The 11,049-nt window shown below is 41.6% G+C and overlaps 1 protein-coding gene across 1 annotated transcript in view; it reads right to left on the bottom strand.

The window, feature by feature from the left end:
• Positions 1-4,381, bottom strand: part of LOC139383063 (SPRY domain-containing SOCS box protein 4-like) — a 45,171-nt gene extending 40,790 nt beyond the window's left edge. Inside the window, exon 1 of the mRNA XM_071127366.1 lies at positions 4,114-4,381. The gene's annotated coding sequence lies outside the window, so the exon portion shown is untranslated. The remainder of the gene's footprint in view (positions 1-4,113) is intronic.
• Positions 4,382-11,049: the final 6,668 nt, after the last annotated feature.

Genomic DNA, 11,049 nt, shown 5'->3' on the forward strand with positions numbered 1-11,049 from the left:
CCAGGCAACGGGTACAACACTTTGCATGCCAGATAGAACAGACTGTAAAACAGATGAGAAAAAGCAGCAGCTGGGGTGAGGTCTCACTAACATACTGGAAGGAATACTTCCTGGTGCGTGATTTAGTGACATGACACAGCGATCTCTCAACCTATAAGACTACGGTGAACCTGACCATCCGCTGAACTAAACTGAAAGACCAACTTGGTGGGAAAACCCAATTAATGCCATACATGATTATTAGAACATTACAGAACTCCCATCCTTCCAGATACATGTCACTGGGGACTAGGGCTTGATCTGAACAGCATGTGACAGAAAGAACACAGATGTTTTGTTTGGGGGCAGTGCTTTGTGTTAGAGTTGGCTGGACCCAAGTGGTCCTTCATGCTACTCTATTTCTCTGTAATGCAAATAGAGAACGCGTTGATGTCACTTAGACACACAAGGACAATCACACATTTCTCAGAAACTGCCCAGGGCTCTCGCTCACAATCAATTGCTACCATCGTTCCCAAACTCAACCATTTCTATTATCCTTTAGGCAGCTACTCGTGATAAAGGTGAGAAGTGCCTGTCTCAAACTAATTGATAATTATTATTTTTTTAAACTGACTTGAGGGAAATTGCTATCAGTCATTTTAAATAATTCTCTCACTGTCAGATCAATTTGATCCCCAGTCTCTCCCTCCAGCCCCTTCTCCTTGTCTCTCCCCCTCGGTACATTTCACTGTATCCTGCTCCCCATTTTCCATTTCAGTCAAACTGTGCTTTCCTGCTCTCCTCTCCTTTAGTTCAGACTCATGCAAAACCATATCAGTGGTCTTTTGCATGCCCTGTCTGATCTGATTTAGGGGGAACAGAGGTGAACATGCTGTACATCAAGATTACCATCAAAAGAGCCTGCCGACTGACTTATATACTAACACACCTGGATACAAATGGGAGCAATATATTTGTATTAAGGCTCATTTTAGAATATCCAAGACCAGAAAGATGTGTAATGCATATCGATTGTCATCCTACTCGTCTCAAAAATAAACTCAGCAAAAAAAGTTTCAACTGCGTTTATTTTCAGCAAACTTGTGTAAATATTTGTATGAACATAAGATTCAACAACTGAGACAAACTGAACAAGTTCCACAGACATGTAACTATCAGAAATTGAATAATGAGTCCCTGAACAAAAGGGGGGAGGGGGGGTCAAAATCAAAAGTAACAGTCAGTATCTTGTGTGGCCACCAGCTCCATTAAGTACTGCAGTGCATCTCCTCCTCATGGACTGCACCAGTTCTTGCTGTGAGATGTTACCCCACTCTTCCACAAAGGCACCTGAGCAGGTTCTCAGACTGGGGAGACGGTTCACCTTCCAACAGGACAATGATCTTAAGCACACAGCAAAGACAATGCAGGAGCGGCTTCGTCACAAGTCTCTGAATGTCCTTGAGTGGCTCAGCCAGAGCCCAGACTTGAACCCAATCAAACATCTCTGTAGAGACCTGAAAATAGCTGTGCAGCGACACACCCCTTCCAATCTGAGAGCTTGAGAGGATCTGCAGAGAAGAATGGGAGAAACTCCCCAAATACAGGTGTACCAAGTTTGTAGAGTTATTCCCGAAAAGACTTGAGGCGGTAGTCGCTGCCAAAGGTGCTTCAACAAAGTACAGAGTAAAGGGTCTGAATACTTATGGAAATGTGTTTTATGCAAAAAAAAAAGCTAAAAAGCTGTTTTTGCTTCGTCGTTATGGGGTAGTGTGTGTAGATTCATGACAAAAAATGTAATACATTTTAGAATAAGCCTGTAACGTAACAATTTATACTTTCCGAAAGCACTGCTTAATTGAGTTATTTATGCAGCTATAGGTTTGGATTTTCAGTACATTACAAGGCTGCATGGTGGGACTAATGGTACATAGAAAAAAGTCACATGAAAGGCATGAGCGCCGATGTGTTTCTTGTTCAAGCTGCACATGCTTCATTCACAATTTCACAAGCACTTGATAATATTGTCACCAGGCCTTAAATTCCCCTTGTGAGGCCATAATGCCCCCTAAAAAAAATCCATGCCTTTTGTGGCCAAAGTGGACGTTGTGCCCTTGGGCTGAATAGAATTATACTTTGTCAGCCAAAAAGAGTAGGCCTAACAAACAGCAAAAGCACTAGCCTATGTCACTACTATCCCCTATAGTAGAAAAGTTGACCTATTCTATTGGTCGACTTGTCCTTCTGTGAAAATGATTTTGCCCAAACTTGAAACTATGTATGCCAGTTAGGCTCTACAGCATTTATTACGCTGATTAATGTGCTTCATTTCGAGAAGTTACTTGGCCACTAGTTGTGACAAACCTTTTCAAAACATATTAGGCCTATGGGCGAGGCTACATGAGGTGTGCGACTAGGATTTGAAAAAGTTGCAACATCAGCATCATTCACAAGTGATAATTGATAAGGCTAATATTGTCATTAGAAAGGTTTGTGGTCATACGCACATCCTTAAAAACATAGGTGCTGGGCTAATAAAAAAATACTAGCATAGAACAAGGCCCGCACACGGTTAAAGCTCCCAATTCACCACTTTACTAACCCTAACCCCCTAACCCTAACCGAAACGGATCTACATCCGATCAATAAAGACCTGACGAACATCCGTTTTGGATCAAAAGGTGGATAATAAAGCAGTGAATTGGGAGCTAACAGCAGGGCTTCTTGTTCTATACTAGGCTAATATTGTCACCCATCGGACTATTAAGGTCTGTAAATATACAAATAACGCGTGAAATATGTTTTGATTTCAAATAGACCATTACCATGGAACAGGGGCATGTAGGCTATACTCCTGTTGTAAAGCTTAGCAATGTGCTTAATATTAGAAAAGTTAAGATAAATAGTAGGCCTAGCCAATAGAAAGCTGATGGGATCCTCTTTTTGAGAGGCCATCAAAACCTTTAATGCAATTGCATAGGCTGCCATGATGTCAGAGTGATTAGAGGAACAGTAGAGTGCTGTGTACCAGGCAGTTTGAGTGTGGGGGTTCTACACCAGAAAATAAAATATGGACTGCTTCCTACCCCATTCATTGATTAGGCCTATATGCAACCACCATAAACTGGTAATAGTTTTCCATTTAATGGGTTAGTTGTAAGCCTAGTCAAATGAGTAAGCAAGGCCTACTCTGGTGGCAACGAGGTATATTAATGTACCATGCACTAAAACACATTAAGGAAAGACAAATCATTATCTATATTACTGGCTCCTCCACAGGTCCATCACACAGTAACCGGTCATCAGACACTTCATCTGGACAATGCCCATGCCAGTTAGATGGTGTGGTTACCCACTACTCCAGGGGATAAAGCATTTACCACCAACAAACTGGAACACATACACTGGAATAGGCGTCCGATTTGGCAAATCCACATTCGTTGTAAAATACTGTATCTCTCTACTGTTTGCTCACGTCTGTAGACTCGCTCACAGACGTAAACTCCGCTGTGACAATGGGAAATCAAATTGAAACTGAAACCAGACATGAGAGTTCTGCAAATGTGTACACCACAATAGTGGCATAATATTTTCTGCAAAAAAATCCTTTCCTAATGTAAGTAACAATTACGGTGGCCTATTCGGTGTCCCTGTTCTCGACAATATGAGGTGCTGAATGTACTGCATGTTGTCAACTATAAACATGTTTGGAAATTGTTTATTTGCTTGCAGCCACATAACATTTTCATTATATCGTTTCGAAAACATTCTAATCAGTGTATTCATCTTTCGTCATTATTTTCCAAGCTATTGTAAACGGTGGGATTAATTAATAAAACGTCCTTTACAAGTAACGTTAGATGCCAAAGACAAGTTATTGTTTCTCAAGTTACCAAGCCGCGCTTCCCAGTAGACTTAATTTGATTCCGCTTGTTCTCAAAAAGTCCTAAATTAGCCTTCTCATGCGGTTTGAGTCGGTGCGGTCATAAAAACATGTACCAAAAGTTGTAAACATTGACAAATGTTCAAAACATCACGAAGAAAGCATATTGAACAACACTATATAATGTGTTGAAACATGATTATATTCGACGCAATAAAATGAAACAGGCAAGATGTGTTTTTACTTACGTTCCAATGTAGCCAACAGCCTCGCCTGGCGACCGACAAAGCTCTCACGAGACCAAGTTCCCTTCTTAGAGCAAACCAAAACAATTGGACTTTGCGTCGAAGATATTCATTTGGTTTCACTCAAGCCGTAACAACAAATCTTCTGTGCTGTTTCATCCCGCGAATTTTCTCTATCGACGGAAATTCGATACGAGCGGCTTCTTTGTTCCATTTCTTGGATATCACCATTCATGTGTCGCTGACACACACACTGATTGGCCACGTCGCTCGAGGGATAGGATCGGGAATAGGTGAAGGCTAGGGCACCAGCAGAGCCATTTATTTTCGCCGTCCTAAAGTCTGCCGAACCTCGTAGCAATGATATAACGATACAACTCAACACTGACCTCGGGGAGTGAATAAGAAGCCTAGTCTAAATTTGACAACACATCAGAGAGAGAGTTGAAAGTTTTATGCAACTAGCCTTAATTCAACTAAATATATGGAACACAAATATTAACGTAACATTTTTTTAACTAGGCAAGTCAGTTAAGAACAAATTCTTATTTTCAATGACGGCCTAGGGACAGTGGGTTAACTGCCTGTTCAGGGGCAGAACAACAGATTGTCAGCTCAGGGATTTGAACTTGCAACCCTTTCGGTTAGTAGTCCAACGCTCTAACCACTAGGCTACCCTGCCACCCCACATAAAGTGTTGGCCCCATGTTTCATGAGCTGAAATAAAAGATCCCAGAAATGTTCCAAAAAGCTTATTTTTCTGAAATTTAGGGCACACATTTGTTAACATCCCTGTTAGTGAGCATTTATCCTTTGCCAAGGTAGTCCATTCACCTGCATATCAAGAAGCGGATTAAACAGTATTCTCATTACACAGGTGCACCTTGTGCTGGGAACAATAAAAGGACAGTTATAAATGGGCAGTTTGTCACACAACACAATGCCACAGATGTCTCAAGTTTTGAGGGAGCACACAATTGGCATGCTGACTGCAGGAATGGCCACCAGAGCTGTTGCCAGTCAATTTAATGTTAAGTTCTCTACCATAAGACAACGTTTTAGAGAATTTGGCAGTACGTCCAACCGGCCTCACAACCGCAGACCACGTATAACCATGCCAGCCCAGGACCTCAACATCTGGCTTCTTCACCTGCAGTATCATCTGAGACCAGCCACCCGGACAGCTGATAAAACTATGGGTTAGCACAACTGAAGAATTTCTGAATAAACTGTCAGAAACCGTCTCAGGGAAGCTCATCTGCTTGATCGTCGTCCTCACCAGGGTCTTGACCTGACTGCAGTTCAGCGTCGTAGCCAACTTCAGTGGGTAAATGCTCACCTTCGATGGCCACTGGCACGCTGGAGAAGTGTGGATGGCAGACAGCATGTATTGCGTCGTGTGGGCGAATGGTTTGCTGATGTCAACATTGTGAACAGAGTGCCCCATGGTGGCGGTGGGGTTATGGTATGGACAGGCATAAGCTACAGACAACAAACACAATTGCACTTTACTGATGGCAATTTGAATGCACAGAGATACCGTGACGAGATCCTGAGGCCCATTGTCGTGCCATTCATCCGCCACCATCACCTCATGTTTCAGCATGATAATGTACGGCCCCATGTCACAAGGATCTGTACACTATTCCTGGAAGCTGAAAACGGCCCAGTTCTTCCATGGCCTGCATACTCACCAGACATGTCACCCATTGAGCATATTTGGAATGCTCTGGATTGTGTACGACACAAGACACTGACTGGTTTCTGATCCACACCCCTACCTAATTCATTTATTTCAATTAACTAATTTCCTTATATGAACTGTAACAGTAAAATCTTTGAAATTGTTGCATGTTGCGTTTATATTTTTGTTCAGCATATTATAGGCCTACATAGCCAAATTTTGGACTAAAGGAGCCTAACGTTTGTCCTTAGTCCAAGGACCTTCTATTTAAAGGGTGAATTGGCTCTGGAAGCCAAACAGCCAAATACTCTATCTAAAAGTAAATCAATTCTCAATTGCGGTATGGTTCTATTTATTTATTTAACTAGGCAAATCAGTTAAGAACAAATTCTTATTTTACAATGACGGTCTACCCCGTCCAAACCCTCCCCTAACGACGCTGGGCCAATTGTGCGCCGCCCTATGGGACGACCGATCACAGCCGGTTGTGATACAGCCCAGGATCAATCCAGGGTCTGTAGTGACACCTCTAGCACTGAGATGCAGGGCCTTAGACTGCTGTGCCACTCAGGAGCCCAAGAAACATAAATCCCTCTACATTAATATCACATACAAACTATTTCACAAATGCACAATGTACACTTACTGTAAACTGTTTTCACTGAATGTAACACAGCTGACAGTATTCTTCAGTGACAACATGTTTACACACAGGTGTTCAGAGACGCAGACAGATAATTAGCACGTGGTCCACTCTGTCTTCTCTCTGTTTTCCGTAAACAAGCCTGGTAACATAGAAGTATGGCAGTGTAGGAACCCTAACCCTAAAAAAGGAATGTATCAATTTAACCTTTGACATTTTTTATGATTTCCATTATGAAAGATAAGGCCCTTAGGCTTCCAAAACCGTACCACAAGCGATGTGTATTAATGTTCAGACCGAGCGTTGCGGCTCTTAACAAAACTCCCCCTCAGACGACATCTTTGTCCCATGACTCTTCTATGTAATGGAATAGAACTGAGAGTTATGATCTAGGGCTAAGGCATACGCAGCTATAGCCTTGAATACATGCTTGCTTCTCCTAATAGGTCTACAGAGAGTAAGACAGGCCTACATGAAGGTAGACCAGATAGTAGACATAGGCGTTATGATTTAAGGCCTATTGATTCTGGCCTCAGGGACAGGATATCGAAATAGCATGAAATCAATTCCAATACTAAACATCACCATTGATCACAAGTCATTGTACAACCACATTGATTATATTTTGTCATTATACACATTACCATTGATCGCCCGACGGTATACATCTTTTTTTACGTCTTGACTGCATTCAACCTTAGAATGGTTAAAATGATGCCTGGGGTATGCTTATTCTGTGCTGTGCTCAGCCTGCATATCATTGTGTATGTGTGTGTGGTCAGACTACCAGATGGATGTGTTCTCATTGCTGTTGACACACCTGACACTTGACTAACAGCTGCCTGCTCAGCCCTTTCATAGAACTATGGAAATTCTCTTACTCTCTCTCTTCACCTCTTTCCCTCTCTTTCCCTCTCTCTCTCTCTCTCTCTCTCTCTCTCTCTCTCTCTCTCTCTCTCTCTCTCTCTCTCTCTCTCTCTCTCTCTCTCTCTCTCTCTCTCTCTCTCTCTCTCTCTCTCTCTCTCTCTCTCTCTCTCTCTCTCTCTCTCTCTCTGGCTATGAATGATCATCATCAGTTGGATGCTTATGTCTTAGTGAGCATTTTGCTGGGTCTGTGAGCTACAGACCAACTGTGTGTGTGTGTGAGCTTTGAGCTACAGACAGACGGTGTGTGTGTGTATACAGTGCATTCAGAACATTTTCAGACCCATGGATTTTTTCCACATTTTGTTACGTTACAACCTTATTCTAAAATGTATTTAAAAAAATGTTACCTTTAACCTCATGGCTTGGTTTTTGCTCTGACATGCACTGACAACTGTGGGACCTTTATATAGACAGGTGTACCTTTCTAAATCATGTCCAATCAATTACATTTACCACAGGTGGACTCCAATCAAGTTGTAGAAACATCTAAAGGATGAACTCAATTTCAAGTCTCATAGCAAAGGGTCTGAAAACTTATGGAAATAAGGTATTTCTGGTAAAAAAAGTAATATGGGGTATTGTGTCTAGATTGAGGACAATGTTTTATTTAATGCATTTCAGAATAAGGCTGTAGTGTAACAAAATTAGAACAAAGTCAAGGAGGTCTGAATAGTTTCCAAATGCACTGTATGTGTTTCTCATCTCAAATGTGACAGTGTTTCTCATCTCAAATGTGATAGTATTTCTCATCTCAAATGTGACAGTGTTTCTCATCTCAAATGTGATAGTGTGTTTCTCATCTCAAATGTGATAGTGTGTTTCTCATCTCAAATGTGACAGTGTTTCTCATCTCAAATGTGATAGTGTGTTTCTCATCTCAAATGTGATAGTATTTCTCATCTCAAATGTGATAGTGTTTCTCATCTCAAATGTGATAGTGTTTCTCATCACAAATGTGATAGTATTTCTCATCTCAAATGTGATAGTGTTTCTCATCTCAAATGTGATAGTGTGTTTCTCATCTCAAATGTGATAGTATTTCTCATCTCAAATGTGATAGTGTTTCTCATCTCAAATGTGATAGTGTTTCTCATCACAAATGTGATAGTGTTTCTCATCTCAAATGTGATAGTGTTTCTCATCACAAATGTGACAGTGTTTCTCATCACAAATGTGACAGTGTTTCTCATCACAAATGTCATAGTGTTTCTCATCTCAAATGTGATAGTGTGTTTCTCATCTCAAATGTCATAGTGTTTCTCATCTCAAATGTGATAGTGTGTTTCTCATCTCAAATGTCAGTGTGTTTCTCATCTCAAATGTCAGTGTGTTTCTCATCTAATTTCCTACCCGGTGTGTCACTAAACCAGATTGATTTGATCATCATATATTGACAGTCAAACGCCACCATGTTTTCTGCTCATTAAAAACCAGGAAAATGAGTAACAGCCTATATTGCTTCCACTGTGCTGAACTTTCTTTCACTTCGCCTTATATGTGGGCGAGTGTTTTGTTTGCATTTAAATGTGTGTGTGTGTGTGTGTGTGTCTCTCTCTCTCTCTCTCTCTCTCTCTCTCTCTCTCTCTCTCTCTCGTCATCTCTCTTTCTCTCTTGTCATTTCTCTCTCTCCCACTGCTTCCTTTCCTACCTCCTACTTATCGCTTATTATTATTGAATAAACATGAGTTTTGCATAACTGCATATTGCATAACTGCATACTGAGAACAGATGTTGAGAGATGGAGGAGATAGAGAAGAAAAGAGAAAGACTGAGTGACATGGCAATACATGTTGCCTACCACAGTATATTGTAAGCATAGGTATTTATTTGATTTTTACAATAATTGGGCTATGGACTAGCTAGGGCAAAAGCTTGAGTCTCAATGCTTTATCTTCTGTCCATTCCGCACAAGGGGACCAATTATTTTGTCAGAATAGGAGTGAGACACCCCACCCTCCATCTCAACCTTTTCAAATGTCAACCACTGCCTATTCAGGGTTCATCTCAAATTAGCAACTCCAATACACACACACACACACACACACACACACACACACACACACACACACACACACACACACACACACACACACACACACACACACACACACACACACACACAAAGAATAATTGGAGCCCACAGCCTTAAGGCGGTACCAGTGACATTGCCTAAACCCTGTACAGCTGAGTGTGTTTATCTGCGTGTGTGTGTGTTGTGCGTGTTCTACAGATAACATCAACACCTTCGGATGACTGTATGGCCTCCTGACCTTACAAACAAACACAATCTTATAACTAAGACATGCATCGATTCACAATGAGTCACTATGCCAAAAGGATCACAGGCTTTACTGTATGGGAGAATCTCAGTTGCCTACTGCTCGCGTCCTCTCTTCTCTCTTCCTTCTCAAAACCCATTGGAGGAGAAAGTCATAGGGGAGGGACCCCTGGCTTTCTCATTCAATGGGTTTTGAGAAGGAGGCGAGGAGAGAGGACACGAGGAGTATACAATTAAGGTTCTCCCTCTGTCCACAAACGTCACCCCTGCTGTGTTTGTACTGACGTCAGCCCTCAAATGTAAGCAAGTCATTTGTGCTCGGCATGAGTCCCAGTTCCTCTGACTTTGTGTGCTACACTCGGTTATTATACAATCATGATCACCAGCAAAAACTCTGATGAAGGTCAAAACCGTGTCATACTAAACTCACCTGATCCGGTGCTGGTAGGATCTATGCTGCCATCTTTTGGTCAATTCTGGTACTTGTCCAGGAGGATCAGGCCTACTGCACTGTAACATTGTACTTGTCCAGGAGGATCAGGCCTACTGCACTGTAACTTTGTACTTGTCCAGGTGGATCAGGCCTACTGCACTGTAACATTTCAAATCAAGTCACTTTCTCATATTCCTACAGTAAGTACACAATCAGGTAAAATTACAGTATTATCTCTGATGAATCCTCAAATAACACTGTGCCATAAATCCCATCTTTCTTCACAGACAATGGTGATGGTAACGATGATGATAAGGATGATAATTGATAAGATGATGCAGTATGTAGATTTTGAAGAAAATAGAAAAGATCACTATGATCAATGTGTAAACCTCAGCAAAGAACACAGAAAAGCTGATGAGAAAGACAGAACTATAAGGCTGTGTTTACACAGGCAGCCCAAATCTGATCTTTTGCCCAATTATTGGCAAAACAGCTGATCTGATTGGGAAAAATAACAATTAGTGGGAAAATATCAGAATTGGTTTGCTTGTGTAAATGTGTGTGAATGAAAGAGAGAGTGAGGGAGACAGAGAGAAAGAAAGATAGAGAAATAGAGTGATGCCAATATTACCCTAGATGAAGTGTGATATTGCAGGTTAACAGCCTCTCATAGTGGAGCAGATGACTCATATTACAGCACAAACACCATGTTCACCTTACAGACTATCACTCAGACCAACCCTCATATAACCAACCACTCACCGGGTGGACCAGTAATTAGCCAAACAACACACACACACACACACACACACACACACACACACACACACACACACACACACACACACACACACACACACACACACACACACACACACACACACACACACACACACACACACACACACACACCACGGTGTAAAACCTACTGTACGTGACACTCTAGCCACTCATTAGCATTTAGCTTACAT

The sequence above is a fragment of the Oncorhynchus clarkii genome, chromosome 24, assembly GCF_045791955.1.
Source record: "Oncorhynchus clarkii lewisi isolate Uvic-CL-2024 chromosome 24, UVic_Ocla_1.0, whole genome shotgun sequence".
NCBI classification, from domain to species: domain Eukaryota; kingdom Metazoa; phylum Chordata; class Actinopteri; order Salmoniformes; family Salmonidae; genus Oncorhynchus; species Oncorhynchus clarkii.